The sequence below is a fragment of the Ruditapes philippinarum genome, unplaced genomic scaffold (genome assembly GCF_026571515.1).
Source record: "Ruditapes philippinarum isolate M1 unplaced genomic scaffold, ASM2657151v2 ctg3307_1_1_1_1, whole genome shotgun sequence".
Taxonomy (NCBI): Eukaryota; Metazoa; Mollusca; class Bivalvia; order Venerida; family Veneridae; genus Ruditapes; species Ruditapes philippinarum.
In genome coordinates this window covers 99,269-120,745 of record NW_026855911.1, presented here as the reverse complement: position 1 = coordinate 120,745, position 21,477 = coordinate 99,269, and positions in this window count along the sequence as shown.

Below are 21,477 nucleotides of genomic sequence, written 5' to 3'. Positions count from 1 at the left end.
TGGTATTATTTCTACCGAAACTGGAAAAGAGCGCGTGGCCATGATACGCTCCGCGTGAGCACGTTCTCGCCCTATCATAGCCCTAAGCCAATCGCAATACAGCTTTCATTTAGAATCGGAAATTAACTTCGCAGCCGTTACAATACAAATCATTTACACTGGTTTATTTCACCTCATGAATTTTTAAAGCATATCGAAAGCGAGGATTGGTAAACAAGAACAAATTAGGAGAAATCGTGCGCGATGAAAATAAAGTAACGATGAGAGCGCTCGTTGTGACCAAGACAGATGTTTTAACGAAGGTTTGAGTCTAACTGATTTGAGAAGTAATTAATCTTTATGCCGATTCGTGCATTTCTTGAAGAATTTTATCTCGGAGCTAGTTAGTTTGAAGACATTATTGACGGCATGAAAGTATCTGAAACACTCTTAAACATATAACTTGGGTAAATTGACTGTCGTCATTTTTGATTTTGTGAAAACAAATAAGGAAACCTTAATTATGTACTAAGGAAAGCAATTTTAACATTTATGTTGTAATTGTAGTTAATGAGACTACTTTCTGTATGTTCAGATTTTCTTTATCAAAGACCAAAATTGCCTGACATTTATGGTCAACAATTTATTACCAAGGAATTCTAATGCCCTTTTCTTATGCCCTTTTCTAATTTATTCTAATTATTTTATTTTTCTATCCTGTACGTAAAAAACCCCAAAAATGTACTGCGTGAGTATATTTTATTTATATATAATTTAATCTAATTTCATTTTATATATCCATGAAATTCAAATATATAAAATTGACTTGTACGACAAGATGACCAACGTGATACTCAACATGATGTGAGATATTTTTTACCAAATATAATCATTCTGTACATATATAGATATATAATGTATTAAATCATTTGATTGTCTGACAATTACAAGGAAAGATACTCTGTATAGTGTTTTATTCTTAAGTATTTCTCATTGAAACTTAAACTTAAGAAATAGTTTTACCGCATTTGCATTGATCAATCAAGTTAATGTTATTTTGTGTCAGAAATAGGACTTCCTTTTTTAAATCTTATTTTTTAATGTCTTTTTCTAGAGCAGATATTGACTTTAAAAGTATAACATTACAGAAGGAGAAGAAGCTATATAGACTCTAAGATGTGATTCTTTGCATAAAAAGCTCTTCTCTTATAGTAACTGGCAATCCACCAATAGAATATTTTCCCTTTCAAAATAACCAAACCTTATGTGAGAAAAGGCAAACATTAAAATATCACTGCTGTTAAATCATTCACATTTTCATCTCAAGACTAAATTATTTAAATTTTCTGAAGAATTAATATTGTATCTAATTTGAAAATAATTAAAATTCATTTTAGTAATAATTAATCACAAATTAATTCATTACCTGATTATAAACTGATTAATAAATTAAACATTAAATTATCAATTATCCCATTTCTTCCATACAGGTACAGACGCCTAATTGGATCGCTTCAACAAAAAACCTTAACGCTGAAAACGACCACATGGCATTACAATATTTTAAATGCAAGGTTTCAAATATGAAAAAAAGATTTATGTTTGTATCTCAAGCTTCATGTCGGTATCAAGACAGCCGTGAAATATCGTAAGCTATTGTTCAATCTTTTAGTAAATTTATCAATAGTTTACGATATGGTATCTAAATATTCTAGCCTTCAAATTAAAAAAAAATGACAAATGACTAATAGTATGTTATTTAATATATGCACTGTACATGTATGGCGGTTTATGTTGTACATTGTTGACAGCGAAGATGCAGTCACAAATGTAAGTAATATCAAATACAACATGTTTTTGCAAATATTTTTTATGGTTTTAAAAATTAAAGTTACATATTCTTGAATAAAAATGAGCAATACTGAGGATTCTAAGTTTTGAATATTGAATATTTTGTTGTGATTTGAAGTTTTTGTAGAGTGAAACTTGTATATTTAACAAATACTTACAATGAAATGCAAAAAAAAACAAAACAAAAAAAACAATAACGGTTGTTCGATCTTTGATCTTAAAAAAAGTTATATGGCAAGTGCGCTGAAAACTATCAAATATTCTGATATTAAAGGATTTGAAGTAAATTTTCAATTGAAGACTTTGACCATAATATATGGAAATGTATGTATAAATTATTTCAATTTCCAAAATTAAAAGTCAAAGAGAATATCAGTTTCAAAATTATGTTGTCCTATGTGACCGTTCATTGATGCACATTAGGGTAAAAAATCTCGCTGATATAATGTAACAAACCAAAAATTTCACTCTATTCATCACATGATATGAGAAAAAAAATCAAAAATATACCCTATGCTGTTTTAATACTTATATTTCTTCCTAAAGAATCTTTTATCTGTTACGGATTTGTTTAGGGATTGAGGTGACATATGTTGAACTATCCCATAGCCGAGTTTTAGGATGCTCGTTAAAGTTTGTTTCACTCCGTTGATGTACCGAGTTGAATTCTCATCCAATTTCTAAATGTATTTTGTTTTTTCTAGAAATGTTTTATATCGACTACGACAATTAACGCCTGCCCGCAAAGGAAATAGATTGCCTCACTTTTCGCACTATTACTCAGCGAGAATTGCCCAGCGGAAGTAACTTCCAATTGAATATTGTAATTTACCTGTATGTTTTCCCAAATAAAGTCATATCTTCTAATTCTCAAGAAGTGTAAAACATAAACGCTTCAAGTGAACATAGGACTCCATTAACGAAAGCCATGTTGTCTTGTAAATTAGCAATTAATGAAGAAGTATTTCTGGAACATCATGGAACAAGGTACGCCGTCAAAAATGCTTTGGTTCTATCACGGAAATCGAACATAATAAACACGACGTCTATAGCATTCGCAGAAGTCATGCGGTCTAGAAATAGTCTTGCATTATGTTGGTTTCTCTGATAAGATCTTCATTTACATGATTTTCTACTTAATTAATACGATGTAATTCTGAGTGGCCTAAATGCGTAATAAAGTCTGATTATAATGAGTTGCTGAAAGGTGCTTGTTGTTTATGGAACACCTTTCATTGTTTTTGAATGTTTGTTCATGCTATTGTCTCGTGAGTGCTCATACTATTGTCTCGAAATTAAACTTTCAGTGTTTCCTCTTTTCGCACATTTTTATCTGTTTTATTCAGCAGGGATAAAAAGGGAGCAATCATGCGTCATGTATTGTTTTAAGAAAATCTCACATCAATATTTCTTAATAAAGGAAACATTTTGAGATTAAAGGAAACGGAAACAGTTACATGTTACAAAACGTAGCAAGTTCATCGTTCCAGCCATATCAATCCTAAAAGTAGATGTATGATCAAAATTAATTGTTCAAAGGTTAACAATAAAAACTTGAAAAAAATCTTATTACATATGGCACCCAAATACCAAGGGCTTCTGTAGGCAAGAAGTCATGTAATTGTCATCTAAATCATTTATATGATGTAGTTTCTATTCCATTTACAAAAGAAGCAAAAAGGTATTTAACTATGAAAATAACGCTACAAAAATTGAATGAAATCAATTAACAATTAATATTTAATTTGTGCAAATTATTCGCAATATAACAAAAGGCCATTCCGAAATGAGGATTTTTCTTACTATTGTCATGGCACAATTTTACCATGGCATATGCAGTCATTTCATATCAATTACAAAAACGACAATGAATAATAATTTTCATAATTTAGCAATTTCAGACAGCTTGCGTTAGTTTAAGTGTAAATAAATATATGGTTACTTTACAAAATAGCACAGTTGCATTTCAGAATCGATGGTTTTCATATAATGATTTTTCTAAAAAAAAAACATTTTAAAAATAAAAGTGGATGCATCATGGGGAGATACTAATCGGGTTTGATTTACGCCGATTAGGAATAGAATATAATACCAGACAGTTCTTAAAAATAAACCAGATTATTGATTGTAATGCTGAGTACATTTTACGTCCCGAGCACCGCCTTTACAAAGAAAACATAAACATTTAAACACATGTAGATTTTATACAATTAATAAGTCGTGACGGTTTTTAAAAAATAAAACTATTGAAAAAGAATTCATTCACACTTAACTATCTTATGATATTGACCCTATCATGCTTGAATTTTCAATAAATACAGTTGGGAGGCATGATATGATATTCAATTTATTTAATTTCATAACAAACACACATTTAACATACATGCCCAATAAATGTGAGTGTTCTTAAAAAGTAAATAAATGTCGCAATATTATTATATCTGTGATCTCTATTCTAAATCAACGAATGCTTACGTTGACTTTGATAACAACATGGTAGTTTTGATTTATCGTTGTACATTAAATGTTTGGTTAGAAATCTAGGCTGGTTAATTTGCGATGGTCGGGGAAGTTCAGGAAGACTGTTGTCACTAACAATGTGTTCATAAACAGTAATCTCAGCGCCTATCATTACCAATACGATGAGCTTCAAACTACGGTTTTATCAATGTCTAAGAACAACATATGATTGCAGATTCTATATTATGCCTAACAAGAACATGGTCAGAGTGCCAACAATCATTCTGAACATTTATAAACAACATCTACGTAATGGAATATCACCAAAATCTCTAGAATTAAATGTAATAGACGCTTTACGGAAATGTGACAGTGATATACGGGGTGAAATGAACCGCCTCAGTGCAGTGCGACAAACCATCGCCTACGACTATGCAAACATTGTCCAATAGTGAATAAATCTACCCAAATGTTATGAAAAAGATTGGGTCACATCCATGCAACAACGCTGCCAGTTTGAAATCAACAGCCAGGTTGGGCATACAATATGAGAATAATTTTCATTGATACATTCATTTTGCAACATTGGCTTATAACGCACTATCACTTTTATTTGGCATTTTTATTAAATTTGTGTTTCTTACGATATTTAATAAATGGAATTTCATATCTTGTCTCTCAACTGTATTTATTGAAAGTTTCAGCACGATCGTTCCAAAACTGACACACAATTTTGACCATTTATATATGCACATTTATAAGATTTGTCAAGAGTATTTTGCAAAACATTTTTAGTGCATTGTGCAGTCCTTATATTGTAAACATCAGGCTGTAAATGTTTTTTTTTTCAATTATTTAGTCAAAGTTTTGCTAAAAAGAATTAGATACATTTCAAGATACTTAGCCATATTTGGCGTCATATAATTATTAAAGTGAGTCTGACAATCAAAAACGAATTACTTCATGCCAGGAGCAATACCGACCGTCAAAATGCCAACAACAACTGTTATCTTTATTATTATCCTCTAATATATAAGACCGTTTAGCATGTTGCAACAAAGAAGTGCTTCAAGTCAAAATTTATGTTGGTGCCATATATGAGCAGACCCTGTTATTGGTACAAAGTTGTACTAATGTGACAGACATCTTGTGATTTCTTCTAATCGTAATTCATGTAAAGGTAATTGATGTTGTTAACGTTTGACCTTCGCAGCATCACCTTATGATATTGAAGATAATAATAATGAAATGAGGATGTTATGCTATAACACTGAATATATCCCGAGGGATAACCAATATGACGCTTCTGATCTCTATTACCTAATACGGTTTCCTTGTATTGTTTTTATTTTTCATCCCATGTACCTCTGTTTATTAAAAGTCTAAAAGACTTGTGAGATTATTAGTATTTAGTATTTAAGTATTTAGTTTATTTCATTCACAGTAATGAGAACGGATATATGTTTTTTGCTAAGAAAGTAGCTGCTGTGCTTTTGTCTATTTCAACTGGCATTGTCACTCACTTCAATAGATTTATTGATGATGATGATGGTCTCAATTTAAATTTGACTGTTATGGTTGTTAGAAGACAACTTTATTTTCACATGTTCTGAATACACTTTCAACATAGCTAGGATTTTATATTTAACATATCAACAATCTTATGTTTTGAGGTTACTCAAAAACCTTTACGATATAGATATATATTGTTCATTTTACCGAATGGAAATATTTCATATCCTGTTCTTTTTTTCCATAAGCTGTAATGATTTTTCAAAGTGAAAGTAACAAATTTGATTACGCCTATTTAATGCACTGCGTCCTTATCAGTGACTGTTTGAATATTTAAACGGGTTGTTTTTTCTGCCGTTTTAAAAGGATAAATCTCTTAAACGTACTGCAGTTGTTATTTTTGCGTTTGATTTGCATATATCATAGATAAATATATGTGTAATTTTATGTACCATTTTGAATTGACTGTTAACAAATGAATGTATCAATTATATATTGATAGTAAATAATTGTCTGAGATTGTTAAAAATAATATTTATTTTGAATTTATGTACTAAGACCAAAGATTGACTATCCCTGAAATCATTTTTCAGGAAATGAGATTCCGTTCCCATTAGCAATACACGTGTTGTATCAAAATTAATGTTTATATTGCCTTTACAGGAAAAAAACATTACGTCTTAAAAAGTAATCGTTCACGCGTATAAAATGCCATGATATCGTCTAAATACTTGATGTCCCGATGTGAACAAAAAAATATGGTGCGGTGCGAAGCACAAACTGGCCAAAACTTAACAGGAGGACATGGTTATCTTCAAAATATGTGACTATCAAGATTTGTCAGTTTAGCTAGCATGCCCCAGTTGGTCTTGCAGTAGAGGTGACGACACTAATGGGTGCAATAGGAGCTGAAATGTAGAGCAAATGTTCAGGATTTGTATATAGAGTTGTCCGCACATTTCTTGCATATTATAAGCAAATAGGCAAATCATTAAATTACTTAACTCAAAGATTGTGTTTGTCATTTTATTATATGTAATTTCTTTTTCAAAAGGTGCTTGTAATGGGACATAAACTGTTCCTTTTTACCACGATGTTATAAAATAGGAATATCAAATAAGTTATCAAATATGTAAAAGAGTATTTATAATTACATTTTAAATGTCGTTTATAACTTTATTGTCATTAAAACCAAAAATAATGTTCAAGTCTTAAAATAAAAATTTCATCTTAAACTAGAATGATTTAAGATTTAAGTGATGTTACAATTATATATGTCTTTTAGAAGAAAGTATATTTATAACTTAATAACAGTGTGCGTTAAATTCATGAAAGTAATAGTACAGTATATATTTAGCTCTAAATTTTATATGATTGGTAATTATTTATTTCATACAAGTCACAATTAAATTTTAATGTGCATACACCAATTTATGAGCCCACCTCAACCTACGTACATTAACTCAAGTAAATACTTCTTCAAATTTCCTTTTAAGTTCATGAATTTATTGCATCAACACTTTAATCATTGCACGCTTTTAAACATATATACACTTAAATTTCAAAAGCTTACAAATTTTATAAATGTTCAAAGGGCTTAAATTGAATCCGATTGTCTTTGGTTAGATTTAGTGATTGTTGCACACCAGTAGCCAAAAGATTTTCTGAATATCTAGTCTATATCAATTGTCCCTTAAATTATCCTACTTATTTCAATTGAATCTTTCATCTCATTTTAACAATCAATGAAATAATCATGAAATGAATTTTCATTTCAAGCATGATAAAGAAGTATTTTAACTTAATAAGTTCAAATTACTGGCTTTTATTGAAATTCGAAAGTAAGGATAAATTCATTATGAGAATGATATTATTACATGCTTTATAATTAACACAGACATTATATGGTGGTTCATTTCATTGTAAAAGTACCTTTCATATTTAATATTTTATTGATATTAAATGCAATATGATAACAATTATTGATGTGAAATGCTTGAAGACGACACTTCATCTTCACCAAGTTTTGCAAATGGATTGCACAAAGCGAGAAAATTTATAAAATATTTAATCGAACACTGGTTGCTTGAAGTTCATTTCAAAATGATAAAAATACATTTTTTCTCACAGTTCAGATGAAGTGTTTATCGCAATTATCACCGAACATCTATATGACACCAATTAATTCAGTGTTCAGCGATGGTACGCGATGAATATGGAGTAGAAAATTCGGACGATATCGATTTTATACTTTACTTAAGACGCTTCAACGGGTGGTCATTCGATTTACACACTTTTTGTCGTAAATTATCAGTACATCTTAAGTGAATTTGTCTGGTCACTTTTACAGTACATGTCACATAAAATCCCGCATTATGACAAATTATTTCAAGTTATTCGTGTTTAAAATCTTTGTAATTGTTAGAGAAGGTAGCTTGATAGATCAGTCAACATTTTCATTGATTATCTGTCGATGTTCTTTTTTGCGTTATGGTGATTTCCTTGACAAGATAAAAAGTTATATTGATATTTATTTCCACATCGGCGCATTCTCGTATAAGATAAACGTTGTGATGGTGCGAATTTGTAATATCTGCCAATTTCAACATTGTCATTGGTTTTCGCTACACTTGACCACATGTTTTAGTTGATACTCGCAAGTGGTGTTTCTTTTTTTATACTATAGGGATAAAACGAATAAATAAATAAATAATATCAAGAACAAGAAACGAGAATCCGCTCCATCTCAATGTTTGACAGTATGTATAATTTCAATAGTGGTAGAGGACACGTTCATACTGTACAATTCCTATAGTGATGAACTATTATATGTGCTGAATTATCTCCGTATTGTATAATTTTTATAGTAGTGAACATTGATATGAGCTGTATCATCTCTCATGGACATGTTCATATTATATAATTTCTAAAGTGATGAACTATGATTTGAACTGTAACATTATTTCATGGACACGTTCATATTATATAATTTCTAAAGTGATGAACTATGATTTGAACTGTAACATTATTTTATGGACACGTTCGTATCACAAATTTAAGGCGCCAAAAGAAACACAATGCGATGATAAACATCAAAACTGATGTTTCCCAGCAACAGCTTGCTTGTACTTGATATCCTCGGAAATAGTTTTGATTGAAAAAAAGAACTAATCATGAAAAATTAAGGGCAAAAAAACAAAACAAATGTAATTTAGACCGATTGCAAAAAGCACTCCAACAACCATTTCGTTTTTATGCCTGTTTTTATGTCTGTTTTTTAATTATCTTTTTTTTTCTACAATTTTCTTTAAACCGTCATGCAATTCGATTTGATAGAGCTGTCGCTCACAAATAATACCTCATAAAATTTCGTATTGAAATTTATCTAAATATGGTTAAGTCATTTAACATTTAAACACTAAATTACGATGTATCTATCAATCTTACATGAATCATCAAATCAAGCCATAACTTTCTGATATTGTATCTATACGCTAAAACAACGTGTCACACATAAGCTTACATAATATCGAATAAAAAATTTACATATTACTTACACTTGTCACAATTAAGTTAGACACTTCAGTCTCGGGAACTAAATTATCAAAAAAAAAAAAAATAAATAAATAAATAAATAAAAATAAAAATAACCATTTTATGTAACTCGTTAACTTTTCGAACGTTGATAATATCGGTAAACTAATTTGAATTGATAACTTCACCAATCGTACCTGTAAAGCTACCGAAGAACTTGATGGTAATACTCCTTGAATAACATCAAGATCATGAATAAAGAAAATTTGAACATAGTCACCAATTCTTTAACATACCAACATTGTTGCATCACGATTTGATTAAAGCCAAGACTTTTTTTGTGTTTAAATTAAGATTTATTATAATTCTATTCACATTTTGTCATATAGCAATATGTGCACAAATGTATTGTTATTGCTTACCTATTTTTCATGTTCTTTCATATACAATACAATCAAACAGATGAAACAATTGTAAAAGAAGAATATCCATAAATACATTGTATAGTTTCACAAAACTTCACTGGAAGATAATGTTGTGAAATAACATTTAAAAATATTTTTACTTTGTATTATATATATATCAGCTTAATAGTAAATATATTAAAAAAAGCAAAAAGATGTCTACAAATTGTAAGATAATGTATGTAACACTTGCAAAAAATGTATGCTACGAAGGAGAGTACTCAATGCCTTTTGGCCGTATTTACGAAAGCGTACACAAGTATGAAACAATAAAAGAACAGAGAAGTCCATTGATTTGGAACTGAATGAGGTACAACACTTGTGTACATGATTTACTTACAGTTTCTGGAGTATATAAAAAAACATAGTGAAATTCATATTAAAAAACTTCTCAAGGTTAAATTTGCTTCTTCATTACGTTCTTTTTTAAATTCTGTGAAATACATGTACGGCCAATATCAGAGATGGTAATATAATTGTAAAATGAAGACGACACAGCCTTGCAGCACATGCGTGTTGCAGAAAGATTGGTGCAAACTTTTCTGCAATATTGTGTTAGCATATGCTACGTAACGCCTGGTTAATCTTGTATATTCGACGACTGTTTAGCCATACGCATTTTCTTGCATGCCAAAAGGAAATTTCCCAGTCAAAAGCTCTATAAACCTTATCAAAGACAACGTAATGCACATGGAAACACGTTTGTGGTATCTTTTTGCATTTTAAATGTGCAATATTTTCAAATCCGCCCACTTTTCCTCGCAATATTTTATATTTTTTACGAGAAAAGACACATCATTATTTGCTTGAAAGAAAATATGATTTGCTCTTATTTCAATAAAATGTCATTTCTTTACCTGAAGTGGCAACTCGGATAAGTTTTATGTATGCATTGAAGATTGGTAAATGGCAAATTTTGTAAATATTTATAGAATTCTTAATATTTTTTATAATCTGGAATATGTTAAGTGCAATACGTTTATTGATTAAATGTATTTCTTACTTTCAAGTCTATTTCAAAAGCATGCATGGTGAACTTAAAGTCCTACACTCAACCAAATTTCTCTTTGGTCGCCATTTAATATGCATTAGTTCCGATAGTCCTAGTTTTATCAATTTAAATATTATTAAACATTGTTCTGAATGCGCAAACATATATTAAAATAAACTACCGGTAAGTATGAACAACAATCACGTGCAGCAGTGGAAATGATGCCTGTATCATATGTGAGGATAATTTGTTTTGTTTGTTTTGTTTCTTCTAATGTTTACGCCGATTTTAACACATTTTGGTAATTTATCTTGTTTTTTTTCCTGGATAACTAAGCAGTAATTACCTTTTTACACAAGAGTTATTCTGCATGGAATATAATTATAATAAAAAAAGAAACATATGCCAAAAATGTCAATACAGGAACTTGATCTGTTATTATGTCTATTATTTAGCATAAGTAGCTTTAGAATAATATATATCACATAAAAGTTCATCATAAATTCATCATGACAAGGAATGATATCTGCTCTTAGAAATGATATTCAGGAGCTAAAAATACTTTCAGAAAATTCAAAAGAATTTTTTCCCCTAAATTTGGTTTAATTATGGTTTTCTTTAATCATGCAACATTTAAAAAAAATCTCTGTACTAGTTGAAATTTTCCTTCCTTCTATGGAGTACTGTTGGCTTTGCGAATCGTTGAGTATGGCTGTCTTTGTTACGTTTCTGTGATAGATTTATGAATCTTTCATACAATATGTAAAATATCATTTCATTTTTCTTTATTCTGATAAGCCTGTTAACATACCCGTTTTCACTTGGCATAGTTTTCCTAAAACAAATATTAAGACAATTCAATTGTAATCAATTTCATGTTATCTGAAATTCGATAATTTTAATTGAAAATGAATCTAAACTTTTCCACTTGTATATGACTGTATGTATGTATGAAATTCATATTGCCTGCAAGTTTCGTTGAAGTGAGGTACAAGTATTTAAAAACATATTATAATGAAAGCAATAAAGAATATTTAAGCTAAAACTTTATAAGCATTACAAATGTCAAATTAAGAATATTTTTTCTGAACACGAAACCAACTGTGCGCGAGATGCTTAACCATGTCACAAAGCAGATGAATAACATAGGTGATGCTTAGGAACTTATTAAGTAGGCTGGAGAAGATGTCTTTGCCGTGTTATTCTGTAATTAAGTGTCAAAGCAATGCATCAATTTGTATCATATTAGAAACTTATTGAAACAAATTAACAAATTGACCTTTGTATCTTAACATCTACGAAAACGGTAATGGAAGAAATCTGCAAACGTTAATTATGTTATTAAAGGAAATTGTCAACAAAGGATTAGCTAAAGATGTATGGACTGTAAATGAGTTTTTCTTAATCGAAAAGAAAACACGAAAAGAGCAAAGTTTTGATACATCTGCCATTTAGCCTTACGAGGGTCATTATACCATTATGTTCATTAAATTCAGATAAAGCAGATAAAACATATTCAAGCGGGAATAAGTTTTATCTGGCAAAGCAGAACAAGTTTTATGCCACGCGTATCTAACCTCACGCATATAAGATCACTCATAACTTAAGACGATTTCCTTGTAATTATAAGATAGTAATGTGGCAATCAAAGACGCTAGTGTTACACCATTTAAACGTTTTTCGATGACAATATAACTTTAAGGGACACGCGCGCCCCAATAAAAGTTGAAATAAAATTCGGCAATGCCAGTCTCTTTGGACATATTAAAATCGGAGGGCGCTTTCTTCTTCGTCGGCCTTTGCTCATTCCCTTTCAATGCACCTGTATCAATTTAATCGTAAAACTCGTACAATTTAGTGAAGAAATCCCCAACAAAGACATCTTCTGGCACATTAATAGGATAATTACGTTAGATATCCGTTTTGAAACAGGCTACCGGGCTGAGTTAAGGTATAACTAAACTAGTTATATTTTATAGTTCATTGTTAGCCACCTTTCAAGGAGATGTGGGCATATGGCTTGATAGGACCGCTTGCTTTACAATCTAGTGCGCACCTATCATAAACTTGGGGTGCCGTTTAAAGATGAAATTTTAGTATATGGAGGTGACAGGTAATTTTAAACAATTTAAAACGCACAAAATTTAACAGGTATTCAAATTGTTTTTTTTCTCTATACTATAATGAGGACCACTTCATAGTATATTGATTTTATCAGTTGTTAGTCATCTTCAATAACTGACTTTAATAAAATAATGAAAAGATGTTACGCTAGCTTTTCTGTGTTGTTCAAACGGAATAATATTTAAAGTATTCGAACAAGTATTTCGCAATATGCTTGCAATGCTTATTGGCCAAGAAAAACATTTATAATATTATCAATGGACAGTTTCAACCAGTTTTTAGTACATTTATACATTTGTGATTTACAGATTATAAGGATACACAGGGAAATGTCAATTTAGTTAAGATCAAATGTAAACGGTTTAAGCTGTTTTGGATGACTTTTAAATGGAACCAACCACAGATTAAAATTGAGAGCTATTTCTCCAAATTTAAAGACATAAAAAACATCAGTCATGTACGAGTCAACAAAGAGCATAAATTATATACTTTAATACCGCTTTTAGTTATTTCTAAATGTAAAAATGTATTTTTTAAGTTTTATTATGATATTCTGCATATGTTTTCCCGTTCTACAATGCTTACATTAAGTCTCAGCGCATTTTTTAAGTTGGACAAGAAATATATTAATATGTAATTCTTAATAAATTCAACTATGCACTTGTTACATATTTCTGTCATTCATTATCATTAACATTTTGTATTCTTATTTCAGGTATCAATGGTTTGCATGTACATCAATTGTTCTAGAATTGACTTGTATTACTCCAGAGGTGAGCTTTTTAGATGTCATCTTGTCAGAAGTTCGTCGTTACCAACAATATCTTTAACCAACATCTCATCCTAAATCCAATGGTGGATTGTGACAAAACTTCACAATAATGAGCATTATGTGACACTCTACGAAACTTGTAAAATGTTCTAGTCAGATAAACAAATAGGACGCTGTTTTACCAATGTGAGCTCGCTCCAGTTTTGTAAGAACTGGATGGTTATTTGCAATTTTACCGAATGACAAATTTAAAAGTTTTGCTATTAATGATACCAGTGACCTTTAACTTTGACCTTTTGGCCTCAGCAAATGGACTCTGATCGCCCTTTATCACTTAACTGAATATAAAGGATCAAAATAAAGCGAGAACTGATGATTTGATGAGTAACTATGGATAAAACGAAATCAAGGTCAACTGATATCAAAGATCATATCTGCATCTGAAACTGTGCATAAGTAGAAATTTCATACACGAAGGTCTTACTGCAAAAGGAGGTATCGGGGTCAAATTCTAAGTCAACATATATCAAAGTCTGAATCTGTATTGGTAGTTTAATTTTCAATGCTGTATATCTCAATACAAATAGTACGCCAGTGAGTCAATATTTAGGTCAAATTATAAGTCTGCATCTGAAACTCTTGATATTGTCCAAATGCTCAATTAATTTAAAGCAGGTCACTGGGTCAAAATTAAAATCTAGGTCAAAATTCAATTCTCTATCTGAAACTGTACTAAATACTAAATGTCAATATTTCATAGCTTTATCTCTGTTTATCAAAAGTAGGTCACTGGAACAAAATCCAAGTGAACAAATTTCAAAGTTCAATTTAACATCTTTAAATGTGCATTTCGTCCAAATTCCATAGCTGTAGCTTAAAAAACAAGCAAAAAATAGGTCAAAGGTTTTAAGTTTTTACTGTATACAAATAAAAGAGATAAATGATCCATCAATGTGCGGCCAATTTAAACCTTAGGGCTTTAATTTGAACAACTTGGTAAATGTCTACTAGACAAGGTTTCATACTAAATGTCTAGTGTTTTACTCTTACGAGTTAACAATATACAAATAAGGAAAATCAATGACACCTTGCGAAAAGGCAAAATTAGACTTCAAGGTTATAATTTGAACACACTTGGAAGAAGGTCAGAAGACAATGTTCCATGCCAAATATATATCAATGTTTCATGCTAAATATCTTAGCTTTAGAGTTCATTATTATAGAAAAGTAGATTTTTTAAAATTTTAACTATAATTATAAAGAAATTGCATGGCCGCCTATCGTGAGAGCAATAATTTGAATAAACTTCATAGAGGTCAAAAATGTTTCATGCCAAATATCTTAGCTTGAACCTTTATAGTTTTAGAGGAGAAGAAGTTTGTACTATACATGTATACATAGTGGAAAACACATGACCCCTTGGAGGGCCAATTTTGACGAAATGGCTATAATTTGAACAATTTTTTGTAGAGGTCCACTAGAGAATGTTTCATGCTAACTATCTAAGATATAGCCTTTGCAGTTTTCAAGAAGATTTTTTAATTATTTACCATATAAGGAGAAGTCCAGGGCCGATTCGGAGCAGGACCATGTGAACAATTTTAGTAGTGTTCTTTGCTAGAAACATCCAGGGAAAATTTCATCAAATTTGAAATAGTGGTTTAAGAGGAGAGGTCGTTTGTAAAAAGTTGACGACTGACGCACGGACAGACAGATCGACGATGGACACCGGGAAAAATTGTTAAAAAAATCACCTTAAGCATTTTTGTGCTCAGATGAGTTAAAAATGTGTGACAGGTAGAACTCATAACGGTTCCAATACACATCCCACTGAAGGTAATAGAACGAAATGATTCCCAAAGATTAGTGATATTAGACGAGGCCTTAGCTGAGGTTGGTATCAACTTGCAAAGAGTGAACATTTTACTCTTTCACCCGTTGTGGGCTGTCATATTTATTACATTATACCGAACAAATCAATATTAAAGAAAGACATCTAATTACTAGACCTCGGCACTCGGATAGCGTATGATGGCGGGTTTGTAATGTCAGCAAACCAAAAATTGATGTTAAATATGATATAACGTGACATTACTAATGGTAACACTCTGACGTATATAAAACACATGAGTTATAATATAAAGGAAATATAAACCGAAACGCCGCCGATGTGGGATAAGCCAAGAAAATAGCTCTACTTTTTCTCCTATAAATTAAACCAAAAATGATGTTTTTAGAATTACTTCCTTAAAAGCTACGACCCGACCCATGACTAGAGTATTTGGCATGTAGTATTCTTGTGGACTTTTACAAAATTTATGTAAATCATACCCCTTTGACGTCAAAATTGGCCCAGCCATGAGGTCACTTAGTTAATACTGACTTATATCGAACATATGTAAGGAAGGACATTAAACTTTATTTTGTGAAATTACAATATCAACCTTAGATATTTGGCATGAAGTATCTTCCCGTGACCTCTACATAAGTTATATAAATTATGAGCATGGAGTCAAACAATAACAATGTTTTTTGGAGATTAAGTAAACATATACTATAGTGAAATCACCGTTAAAAGTCTACTCCTGAAAAAAAGAAGCTGCAATGACAAATGCTTCCATTTCTAGCATGTGGCATCATCTTGTGGTGCCCTTATATAATTATATAACCTCTGCTCTTAGGTCAAAATTTGCTCCTTCCTTGGGTTTCTTTGTTTGATAAAAGATTTATATAAGAAATATTACAGTTAAATTTTCTTGTGTAAAATTCAGTCCCTATATTTCCTGTCGGCTTGATGTATTGCCCAGGGGACCTCTACCCTTGGATAAACATTCAGTTGACAAAACCTTATATAAAAAAAGACTTTAAAATCTTCATCTCAGAATCTTCAATAACCAAAGCTTGGGTATTTGTTAAATAGCATCAAATATACATCCTCTACAAAACTAATGTAAATGTCCTAAAATCAAAATTGGTTCCACACACGGGTCACTTTTACAAATAATTAATTTAGATTTTCTTATAGATGTTGGCATATATACCACTGATTTGTGGATCTTTTCAAAAGTTGCAGCTATAAGAAGTTGCCCCATTTTTTGGTCATTCGATGATATTGTTTCCAAAACTTTTTGTAATGAAAATTGAATGCCTTTTAATCATTGCCCTTAGGTGACAAAGAAAAATCCTGTCCGGAATCATATTTATAATGGCCTAATATACTAATAGAGAACCTAAACTTTGAAAATAAACACTATTGAACAAATAACACTGTCTAGTGGACTTCTTCTAAGGTTATAGAAAGCATGATCTAAGGATAAAAACCATACACCCTGATGTGACCCAAAAAATACTTCTCATTGAAGAATTTATTTCCATACCGTGCAATAGGTTTCAGTTAAATTTCTAGGGCAACCGTGTACCTTTTTAAATGTATTACAATAGGCTATCATTTTGGTTAAAGTATATAATTAATCTTCATTTAAACATTTCATCTGAAAACTAAATGAGTGTAAAGCTGTAATTTTAGTCCGAAAATAAACCAATTTCTGTTTAAATTTGTTTCATCCTCTGAATTTACTTAAAATTTTCTTTCAAAAATGAGAAAAACAGAATCCCTAAAGAAAGTCCAACACGGCAAAATTGAAAATGTTGCAGGATCGGTTTGATTTGAGCCTGTTCTTGAACGGTACTGACAAGTGCAGGTATACCGTCCATGCCCCCTAGCAAAGTTTTATTTATGTTGATACGTGTTGAATCTCTGCAGTCAAATTTATTGTTTTGAATTTTATGTTCAATACAAATTTCTCTGTCTGAATACACGGAAATGTCGAATTATGTTGAAAATTAAATTCTGAAAAGAAATTAAAAACTTTCATGAACTGTTAGTTCATTGATTTTAATGTTAAAAGAATTCGAAAGACTAAAATTATCATCTTCAAATGTTTTGCTTTTTGTCTTCAAATATAAAATTAAAAAAAATCCTCATTAATTTAGGATTAAAGTAACTAATGATTATTTTACTAGTATCATTAGATTTTATTGCAGTTACTAATTAGCCATCATGCTATTTTTATAGTACTTTAGAATTTAGATTGTAATGAACATATTAAAAACTGTCATGCCAGAATTTAAGCAAAGGTTATTGTCACATAAAATGACGCATTAGGTCTCTTAACTGATCTTCCCAATATGCTATGCTTCTATTTGCGAGCATCACTCATTGTCGGGATTGATAAATGACGGTAAAAATCATCTAAAATAAACACAACTGCTACTTTGTAATAGTTTAGCACGAGTAATTAAACTATTGAAATAGAAATAAACAAGAAGTTGTCCATGGAGTTAGAAAACTTTAACACAAAACGTGTCCCGTTTTTCCAATTTTTAGTGATTATATATATAGTGTAACGATTACATTCTTAAAGTAATTTAACTTTCTCGCTTAAGAAAATAATCTTAATACCTTAAAGCTGACTTTAATATACGAGCTTTGTCAGCTTAGGCGGAACATTTAATTGCGCATATGTTCCTTTAAAGGTTTTATAGCATATCTGATCTTAGATACCCGAACAGGTGCGGAATTACAAAATGAAAAAAAAAATGATAGAGCATATGGAGTAGTGTTGTTATAAATTTATTTGCTAACACACACATATATATATATATAAATTATATATATATGATTGATATCTCAATCTCGTTGAAGAATACATACCATAGGGGCATATTAAATCGTTTAGCTGTTTAATAAAGACATTAAATATCTGGATACTTTATCTTAAATAAATCTGAAAAATCACTGTGCATCAAACCAGCGATTAAGCACTCATAATACGAAGTATATCATATCAATTTGAAATGTTTACTGCAACCTTTCATAGATTATTATCTCAATAAAATAAATTTAACAGCAAATAACTGGTACGAGCATTCACCGTGTAGTGCAGCTTCATACGATCAAAATTTGAACAGTTTTTGTTTATAGCATATTAACCTCACAAAATTTCAAAATTATAACATTTTAAGATATTTTCAATGTAGCATGACGTTTTGTTCATGGAATGTTTTGACCTTAGATCAATTCTTCATCTAAATTAATAAGAAAAAAGGACTTCAAACAAATATTTCACATTATTTGCTCCGCATTAGTTCTCATAAGTAGCAAATAAGAGGCGTAAAATTAATAAATTTCTTCAGGCTATAGAGGATAGAATTAAGTTTAGTAGTAACAAATTTGATATATTTGTACGATAAAGAAGACTTTTGAAGATTAATACGTTTGTATAATGATGGGAAAATCTTAATACATTAAGCCTTTTTCCTTTTTATTATTTGATTTTGGCTTTCTGTTAAACCGTTCAAGTTCATTGTATTACAATGTAGTTACACTTAAGTTGTAAACGCCCATTTACTACATTATTAAGCATACAGCAGAATCTTTTTTTAAAAAAATCAGCAGCAATAAACAAACAACATCATCAACAATAAAAGAGAAAAAGAACAAAACATATTTTATGTATTAGATATTTAAATTACGAGAATAACAATTTATTTATTCAATCCATCTGTTTTATTTTTAAGGTAAATACAGTCATGTTAGTTATATTTTACAGCCAAACACATGTTTAATAGTAAGACATAAAAGAGTAGTTTACATGTCATTACAATGGCGGTGTAGCGTTGGTTTGAGACAACTTGATTAAGACAAAGATCACCGAATATTTTCAAATACCTCCTCCGTTACAACATTTGTTTTTTAGAGTTGAATTTTAAAGGGATCGTTCGGAACAACGACAATTCGGGTGAAAACTTCCATAATGTATTTTAGGTATCGATAATTCTTAGAAAAATAACTAATACACATGAATACGTAAAGAGCGCTAGTATTTGATATTTTATGCCATTTGTTTGGAAAAAAAAACAGGGGCATATCATTTGTCAAATGACAATTTTATATGAATAAAATAAAACAAATAAAACAAAAATATATTCCTTATGATTGTTTATTGTAGAAATAAATTTATTGACTTGATAGCTAGATATTTAATCTTAAGATCGTTATATCGGAATTATTATATTTTATGGTATGGTCATATAAAATACAATTGGTAATATAATTACATTGATAAAGACAAATGAAACGATAAAATAGTTATTTGTATATACAAAATATGAATAATTAAGGTTTAGATAAATAAAATAGATAAATGAAGTGTGAGAAGATGAAACGCTTACAAGAGAGATAGACAAACTTTGTAAATATGACCAAGATACGTGTGAAATAGATAGGTAAAGACAAACTAGAACTAGGTAAAGAGGGAGAAGGGGTTAAGGAATAGACATAGGTGAAATAGATAACTAAGAAATAAGTTAACATGACTATGATTAGTACGAATTGAGAATAACTGGAATTTAGTTGCAAAAGTAAATAAAGAAATAAGAAAGGACAAAATACACAGATTCATCTTATGCTTTTCAGTGAATTACTGATTTATCCGTGAAAATTATATTTGATTATTTCACAGTGAAAATTATCAAAATATAATTTCACACTTTTCAATGACGAAACTACTTTCTTATGATTTTCCCCCATGTGGTACCTCAATTTATTTTTGCTGAATATTCTGACAATGTCAGGCTGTTCAGAGAAAAGTTAAACTGAAATTGGTAAATAACTTAAATGTCTGAAAGGAATAAAAAGAAGAAAACTTACTTCTATTCATCACCAAATATCGTCTCGAATTTTTGTTTTGTTTCATTTTTACAGTCTGAAAAATACATTCCTTCCACATGCAAAACTGCTCTTGATGACATTTGGCCATATTTAAGTATCATACGAGCAATAACTGCTGTATGCTTTATGGAAACTTGAAAAGCAGTGACAGCCATCAGCCCGAAAAATAAGTACACAACCCAGCGTTCGTTAGGCAGCCTTCCAAGACTCCAAGTTTTCCAATTTCCTAGCCGCTTTTTTAATGTTTACACTTTTGTCAACACTTATTTATTGTCTGTTACAATCCTCAAATAAGTTTTCTTTCTTTTATAAAGGTGTTGTATGACTATCAAATCCAAATGATATACTTCTGAATCACACAAATTAATTTCATACCGTGAAGTACACAATTTTTAAAAATGGAGGCCGCTTACATTTCACAGAGCCAAGTCTAATACAAATTCGCAGTGAGTAACAGAAATATGGAAGGATGGATGGTTGGACTTTTTCATCTACTAGAATTGTTTGTTTTTATTATTAAAACAAGCGATCATTTATATTTTTTTTATAAAAATTAATAATATCACCGCAATTTAATGTTGGTTGTCGAACTTATTTTTCAGCCCAAGACTTCTTGTATTTAATGAGAAATTCGACTAAATGAGGCTCTCAATGGGGAAAACAGATTTTAATATTAACGTTAATATTAAGGAAATTTCCTTTTAACTTGTTTTTAGTATAAAATAAAAAGAAAATTTGTTTGTTTGTTGTGTAAGATGTAATTTTATTTCATCTCGTGAACTTTAAAAACAGTATTCTCACGAGTTGCTGTTTTTAAAGCCCACTCGATGAAATAAAATTTCATGTTACACACAAACAAACAAATATGCCCTATATATTTATTATCATTATAGGCTGCGTTCATGATATAGGTGAGAATGAAGAACTTGAAGAGAAATACTAGTAGGTATAGACATAATAGAAAATGTTGATACAGGTTTATATGTAACATATGACGGCAATTAGGATACCAGTAACTGCCAGAAACTCTTGTTGCAAAGTTAATTTACATTATTTC